Source organism: Cryptomeria japonica, unplaced genomic scaffold, assembly GCF_030272615.1.
Source record: "Cryptomeria japonica unplaced genomic scaffold, Sugi_1.0 HiC_scaffold_37, whole genome shotgun sequence".
Taxonomy (NCBI): domain Eukaryota; kingdom Viridiplantae; phylum Streptophyta; class Pinopsida; order Cupressales; family Cupressaceae; genus Cryptomeria; species Cryptomeria japonica.
In genome coordinates this window covers 115921-123875 of record NW_026728859.1, presented here as the reverse complement: position 1 = coordinate 123875, position 7955 = coordinate 115921, and positions in this window count along the sequence as shown.

The following is a 7955-nucleotide window of genomic DNA, read 5'->3' as shown; positions in this document are numbered from 1 at the left end:
TTATAATTGATTTAATTCATTTAATTGCTTTTCTGAGATTTTTCAATTTAATTCCATTTGACTTATTTTCTCAATTTTAAATTCTTTTCCAACTCAATTCCTTTTTTCCAAATTAATTCTTTTTTGATGATTTAATGGCAAATTGATTTATTAATTAAATATGCTAGGATATTTAATTGAATAAATAGGATAATTGATTAAAATGATTTACTTAGAATGATTAATTAATTAAATTAATATTTAATTAATATTGAGTGATTTATTTGCCATGTGACATTGATGACTGAGAATTAATTAATTAGGTGCTCAAGGTTGATTTAATTTGCCTTTGGTTAGGACCTTGGTAATGTAGTCGAGATTAGGGGCCTAGGTGACCATTTTTAGGGTATTACATTTGCCCCTCTTTTAATTCATGTACGAGTAGTGCATTGATTCAAGGAAAATTTAATGTCAAACAAATTATTAGTTCTGAACTTGATGGATCACAAACTGATGAAGAGTGAGATGTTTAGCTTGATTTGAAGCGATGAAGTTGAATAGGTTGATTAAAGCAACATCGATCTTGAACTTGATTTACCTAGGACCGACAAAGAGCGAGTACCGATCTTGAACTTGATTGATCAATAAATGAGTATTGATCTAGAACTTGATTTAACTAGATTGAGCAAAGAGACAAAATAGATTCCAAACTTGATTGAACAAGAACCAATTAGAGAAAATGTCTATCTTGATTTGATGCAATGAAACTAAACACCTATTTGGATTGAGTGTGTGATCACTACTAAAAGGACTCTTTAAACCCTTGTTTAAGTTTAAATGAATAACTAGCTGGATGAAATGCTATGAAACTGATTACTGTTAAGAGAGTGATTCAGATGAAGATAATATCATCTTGATTTGGTGTGATGAAACTAATATGCCCCTAGAGATTTATTCAATTTTGAAGAAAAATAGGGTTTTGTTTGATTAATCTTTGATTAAAAAAAAATTCCACTCTACTTAGATGAAGATTTGAAAAAAAAAATCTTGACTTTTGATGATGCAATGATGATGCCCCCTTAGGAGTGAAATTGAAATATGGCGAGGTTACAATGATTATAAGAAATTTCGTTTAATTTTTTTTTATTGATGATAATTTGAGCATAGAGATTGATGCAGTAATTAATTTGAGATCAGAATTGATTTGAGCACAAAATGATTCAAAAATTGACTTGAGGATGAAAGTGCTAAGTGGTCAACATTGTGAAATTTTGACTAGAAAATTGATGTTAGATTTCAATTTCAATCCTGAAAATGAACTTAGGACAGTCGATTTAGATTAGAGTACAAATTTTATGTCCATCAGAGCAAGTTTGAAAATTAGGGTTTTGGCTATATAAGGGGTTCAATGTGTCTTTGTCAATTCATTTTTACTTCTCAAAGTTCAAAATTTTGAAAGTCCTCTTGCAAAGAAAAATGGTAATTCCTATTCAAGAGCATCGATTCGAGCATCAAAGACAATATAATCAACCTCAAGACTATCCCCCAATAGTAACTGATCAATCTCAAGCCTTGTACATTGCCCATTTTTGGATTTTTTTGTTAAATTTATCATTTTTAATTTCGTGTTAAGTTGGCATGTGTCATTTTATTGTTTGGTTCAATATTGTTTCTCGTATAAGTATCTAACAATTTGTGTTTCGTCGTATGATCATATAGGGTAACTTGTCATATGATGTCTACCCTTATATCATATGAGGATGTTCTTCATAGACCATTTAATCGTTCTACATGTTACTAATTGTCATATGAGAGTGTTTACTCATTCGGCTCGTAATGTTTTGTCATATGAGTTGCTGCTTGACTGTACTCACACGTATGGAAAACAATGTTTGTTTTTAAGGACCAAAATAACAAATTTGGATTTTCAAAGTTGTAAAATTGGATTCTTTAGCATGTTTAACACATTTTTAGCGCAAATTTGATCGCGTACTGATGATTTTTTCGTTCAATTTTGCAGGTTCAGTTGCCAGATATACAGTTCAGATGTACATATCCTCCTATTATGAGTTTAGTGCATGACTTATCAGACGCACAAAGAGGTCACATTGGGTTGTGCAGATTCGGATACTTGTTACAGATGCCCGATATTCGTGTGAATCACAGTTTGTTGAGTACATTGGTTGAGTGTTTCCATTCTGAGCATAACACATTTTATTTGTCGACTGGAGAGATGACAATCACTCCTAAGGATATTTACAGGATTTTGAGGATTCCTTTTGCTGGAGATAAGATAGATTATGATTCAACTCCACAATTGGGCATTGAGGCTCTTAGATGCATTTTCCATGATGACACTATCCTTGATTGTTCTATCAGTTGGGACGATTTATTGAGTAGGTATGGTGCACAGTACCCTCTTGCTTGTGTTTTGGCTAGCATGATTGGTTGTTTCGTTATGCCTGATAGAGGATAATAGGGATTCTTATGTGGATGGGGTAGAATTCTAGAGAGATTGCTTACTCATCCAATTAGATTAGGTTGGGGTTCATGCTTACTCATATATATGTATCATGAGATGCATGAGATCATCTATAAAGGGGTGAAGAGTATGGCGGTAGGTTTTCTAGTTTTACAGATATGGGCATCAGAGCATATCCCAGTTTGCAGACCTATTGTGGATGATTCGAGGGAGGCACATCAGCCTATTGTATATCGATATTTAGGCTATATCACACAACCCCACCTAGACAAGACTAATTTTTGGAGGAGGCAGTTAGATGACTTGATAGTTGTAGTATGGAGACCATATAGGGGTCTAGAGCTTTGGGATGATTGGAGGATACAATAGAGAGATATGTTTATGACTAGACCTCTCATGGGCAGATTGTCTACTATTATTGAGTGTTTTATAGTGTCTAGGGTTTTGAGGCAGTATGGGAGACCACAAAGTATATCCTAGGAGTTTACAACTTATGATAGATTTGGGGATGAGGAGAGACAAGGATGGGCACCTAGACTCTCATATGCCTTGACCATGCAGGAGTTAGCGAGCTTACAACCACAGAGATGGGAGTACCTGGAGGATGTTGAGGATGCAAAGGTATTGTCCCAGTATAGAGATTGGTTTCAGAGACACTCCTTTCCTCAATTTATAGATCCTAGAGAGCATGTGCCTTGTATAGATGAGGTTGAGGAGGTGTATGCATGAGCTTAGGGAGAGATGACACCTAGGAGGGCAGGAGGAGATCCAGGTGCGAGTAGCAGCAGAACACCTGTGGAAGGTTGATAGCAATGGAGGGGAGAGGGTGGATCCTTGGGAGCAGTTGGTGGAGATGCAGGTGGTGATAGGGGAGGAGAGGCTATAGTAGATGTAGAAATGGGTGAGGCAACGGGACCTAGAAAAGATGATGCTTCTAGGCAAGTACGGTGGAGGAGAGAGGAGCAGGGAGGTGGAGATGATGAGGCTGGACAAGGAGTACATACACCTAGAGAGATGATCTATAACTTGAGGGGGAAGATGCATGGTTTGCAGACACAGGTGGTAATGGTACATGCACATATCGGAGAGCAGGAGTGACAACTATAGAGCCTAAGGACAAAGCGAGACTAGGAGATGCAGAGAGTGAGAGCATAGAGGGACCAAGAGTTTCAAATATTGAGAGTAGAGATAGTTTCTTCTTAGTGTGAGGTCCTTTACCAGACTAGAGTCACACAACATATTATGTGGCAGCATACAGTGCACAATTGCCAGCAGACAGATAGGTGGTGCCATATTCCCAATACATGGCTTAATCTGAGGGAGCACAGGAACCCAAATAGTTTTATCCTCAACAGACACCTCGTCCACCACCAAGCAATGAGGGAGAGGTTCATAGTTAGACTTTGATGTTCTGTGTTATTTTGTACACCCCATTCTTTTGTACTCGATGTATTTCTTGCTCCGATAGACATTATAGATGACAGGTGATGTCATTTTTACCCTCTGACATTGATATTTTGATGAGATATATATACGAGTCCATGATTTGATCTTATTGTTCTTGTGTTGACCTACATGAGATGTTTTGTGAGATGTCTTTCTATATGCTTTTGTTCTATATGAATGCATTTTCTTTTCAGTATGAATGTATGTAATGCAGATGAATATGAATATTTTTGTTTCTTTTTCATATGCATTAAATGATAATAATGATGACCTAAGGATGTAAAATCATATACTTTTGTTGTTTTTCATGCAATAGTATGAATGCAAATGAATGCATATGGAAACTAGGACTAAGTCACTAGATTTTAATTTCCTTTTAATCATCACTGGAATGTCAGAAATAAACATAAACATCAAGGCACAAAGAGCCAGAATGACCAAAATGTCATGTCATTTTTAATATAGCAAGCCAACATAAGCACCAAGGCATAAAGAGCTAGGATGACCTGAATGTTACCTGTGTGCAAACATACCAGGCAAAGCATAGTTCCTTCCTTGTTATATGTAATATTGATTATCGTGTTTGTAATGACCCTTGTATCGTTCATATCCTAGGACAAATTAAGCATGTATCCAGATTGCTTAATAAAGAAATTTATTCGAAAGAGACAAGGAAATGATTCCAACCTCCCTATAGCATACAAATAAATAGAGTCAAGGTATGTGTGGCAATTTCACCTTGATGTGAAGGCACTTATCACAGACATCCAGCTTATGAGATGTTTTCAGATCATCAGAATTATTCCTACAAGCAGAAAACAAAGAAAAGTATTATGCCCCAATTCCTTGCTCCTCTTAGTCAAGATAGACTTCCTCGAGTTACTCAAAGGGAATAATAATTGAAAATCAAGTTAAAAGACAACATTCAAAGAAAATTGCAGTCAGAGCTCAAACAATTTTCAATGATTATTTTCAGTGTTCTTGCTTTGTGTGTTTATTCAGTGGTAAAAATCAGTAGTGGATAGGAGATAGGTGACTGACTCAGATTGGATGACCTGGTACTACCGACAAAAAGATGACTTGGTGGGACTGCATAGGACATGTAAATTGATCAGTTGAGTTCCCTAAGACTATGGCATTGATCAATTTCAAGCCATGAGGGTTCCAAGAAGAACCAAGGTGTCACGAAAGCGACTAAAGGATAAAGCAAAGATGTAGCACTTCAGTACAAGTGATAATACTAACTTGGATGAAATCTAGCAGCCATATAGATCTATATCATTATTTTGATTTTTGTGATCATTGATAGGAATGTCTGGCTTCAAAGAGTTTGTCTATTTTTGATTTGGTTTGATGGATGGTTTATGCTTTCTTGCTTTGATTTTTTCAGTTTTTAATTTTTTAGGATTTTGCGAGTTTTTTATTTTTAGGATTTTGTTCAAGACATTTTATGATTTTTATGATTTTTTATTAGCTATGCCCCTAGTATGTAGACCTATATGACATGTTGATCTGCATAATGCATGTGGAGATAATTTTTTTGATATGACCTATGTTAATGCAATATGCACGATGGAGATGCATTTCCTATGCGAACAAGGATGACTATTTTTGTTTATCACTTTGTAATACACCAATTGAATTGGAGGTACAAAACATTTCATAGATAAGTAGTCAATCAATCTTTAAGGTCCCTTGGAACATCCAAATTAACATACTTATTGACTAGGATTTACAAATGGAGACATGGAAAACTTCCCCATTTTTTCTTGAAACTTTGACCTTCATTTGCCCATGTGCGTGCAAATGAGTTAATTCTTTCTCTTGTGATCACTAAAGCTCTATAGCATCCTATATGACTAGCTACATGAATTACTCTAACTTCAAAAGCATCTTGAATAGAGCCTCGTTGCCAGCAAGATTTTAGGGCTCTGACAAGGTTATAGACAACAATTTCTTAAATATTGCTCCATTGCTGGCAAGCGTTCATAGTCCTGATGGAGTTGCTCGCATGTTCCCATAGTCAAGCTTTTTGTCGCACTTGTATGTGTGATATTTCAGCTATATATTATTGTTCTTTTTGTCACTCTTTTTTTATTTTCTTGCCTTGACTTGTAAGTAGTGAAACCTACTTCGGTGTGACAATTATAGCAGTGGTGAAGCAGAATGTTAGACTTTTCACTAGTCATATGATCAACTAGGTGTCAAATGAATTAGAGATTCTACTAATGTGTTTAAGATATAACAATTAATAGATTTTCGGTTAACAAGTCTCAAATAGTGAAATCACTGCCTAACCACAAGTAAAGCATTGTCACAAGGTAATGTTGGAAATGAATGACCTTAGGATCTTGAAGACTTTATGTTTGAATATCTAAGAAAGGAGATGACCCTTGTTTCTCTTGAATGCAAATGAATGATAAAATTGGACATTTGCCTTGTTTTATTAATGTTTTTATATGAAAATGTAGAGATTTTTGTGAATGCAATGCATTTAGGAAAGAAACAATATGCGATGTAGTGCTTTGAGTAAAATGATATGTAATGCAAAAAGAAAAACTTTAAACTAACCCATCCATTAGATGTATTATCATTTAAGTTGCATGTTGTTCATAGGTTCAGGGATTTTTGTGTAGGTAGTTCATTTGGTCTTTGTTTGAAGAGTTAGATAAAGATGTCTTTCCAAGAAGGACTCAGATAAGTGTACATGTTCAACATTTCCAATGTTGATTTCCTTAGTTTTTTGGATTTGTGATCAAACTAGGGTAAAGAATCATGCATAGGATTGGATAAGGGGGATGGAAGGATGAAAAAGAGATTTTGGATAATGGACCATATATTGAAAGTTTGGTACATGAGTGAATTGAAATGTTGGCAGGATCATCACTGGAACACATCTTGAGGTGTGGTGTGTTGAAGGAAAAGTGGATCTCGGATTTTGGGACATAAGGATCCAAAATGGATGAAGGAGATGATGGAGGAGTAGATTTGGAAGGTTGGGATGGAGGAACAACAATTTTGGATGTTAATTTGGATATTTTTTTAGACTGTTGTGCTTCAAGGAGCCACTTAGGGATCCATATGGTTTTTTATTTTTCATGCTTTTGTAGTTCCTTGGAACACATTGCTTCTACAAGTGCCTTAGGAACCCACATAACTTTTGATTTTTCTTTTTTTTTCTTTTCTTAGTGAGCCTTTGTGTCCATTTAGAAGGATGGAAGGTTCATGAAGATGTATTCCTTTGTTGATCCTGCATAAGAGATGGAGGGATATGGGGTCCTAAAATGGATGGAAGAGATGAAGAGGAAGGCATGTATTTGGATTTTGGTTTGATATCCTGGATACCAACATCTTGAGGAATGTCACTGAGGCCATGACCCTTAATATTTTCTTTAATATGGAGAGGTTCTTTCTTGTGAGTGTCTACCCCTTTGCGTTTATAAATATTTTGACTTGTAGGACCATGAGAGGGATTTGTAGGCATGATGGATCCTTGAGGTGAACATGGAGGATTATGACAAGGAGATGAAGGTATACTTTGATCTTGACATGGAAGAGGACCATTGGATAGAGTAGGAAGGGTGTTTGACTCTTCATTTTGAATAGGATCATTTGAAAAGGTGGAAGAGGCATCATGATCTTGCTTAGGAAGGATGCTTTTCTCTTGAGATGGAAGGGGATCATCTTGGAAGAAATGGAAAGGTATAATGGAATCATCATGGGATTCTAAGGAGGTAAGATCCTTTTCAACCATTGAATGGGATGGCCTTTGAGATAGCCCTTGAGGGTCAACATGAGAAGTTTCATCAATAGATTCATTATTTGAGGGATATGGTATGGATTGTTGTTGAGAAGCCTTAGGAGATGGAGGCATCATGGAAGAGATGGAGGCTACATGTGGGCCATTTCTAGACACTAGTTCATAATTTTGATCATGCTTGGCATTGACATTTGGTTTCTCCTTAGGTGAATTATTATGATCTTCAATTTTAATAACACCATCATCAAGGAGGTCTTGAATTTTATGTTTTAATTCCATGCACATTGA